We start from the raw sequence: 729 nt of genomic DNA on the forward strand, positions 1-729 counted from the left end.
CTTTGCGTAAGTATTTTCATTCATTAAGGAGTTATGTTTCAAATGTGCGTGTGTGCTTGTAGAAGGCTCTCCTCTTCGCTTCCGTAAGTGGGTCCACAATGGGAGGTTCAACACGAGCGCACGTTTAAGTGGGCGGCGTGTACAGTTTTAACTCCCTGTGCTGCTTAGCAGTGATTGCGAAAGAAGACATGTTTCGCGCGTTCCTTTGGTGATCGCAGCGCATCTCGCTGCTATCCTTCCAGGGCGTTTCAGCTCTATTAAAATGGGCTATTGGGGGCTGCCCTTTCTGGCGTTTTTTTTGCCGCTTTTTTTTGCCGCTTTTTTTTGCCGCTTTTTTTTGCCGCTTTTTATTGCCGCTCTTTTTGGCCGCTTTTTTGGGCCGCTTTTTTTGCCTCTTCTCTCAGTTTCCCTGACAGTGAATTCCCCCCTCGTTGCGCGTGTCCAGGAATTCGCAAAAAAATCACCTTACTACGTTCACAACGATCACGAAGAATTAAAAGGAAAAAAAAAAAAAAACAATAATTACGCACACTAGTGTATATTCTCCAGTACCTTTTCAAACATGTAGATACGCACAAAATAAAAATTCACACGTGGGCATATACTTACATAAGTGTACAAATGTGTAATATGTGTACATGTGCCTAATTCATACACGTTTAAAGAAAAAAAAAAAAAAAAAAAGAGAGAAAGAAATGCCTCTTTCAGATCAACTGGGTGAGATCATTT

The sequence above is a fragment of the Plasmodium cynomolgi genome, chromosome 12 (genome assembly GCF_000321355.1).
Source record: "Plasmodium cynomolgi strain B DNA, chromosome 12, whole genome shotgun sequence".
NCBI lineage: Eukaryota > Apicomplexa > Aconoidasida > Haemosporida > Plasmodiidae > Plasmodium > Plasmodium cynomolgi.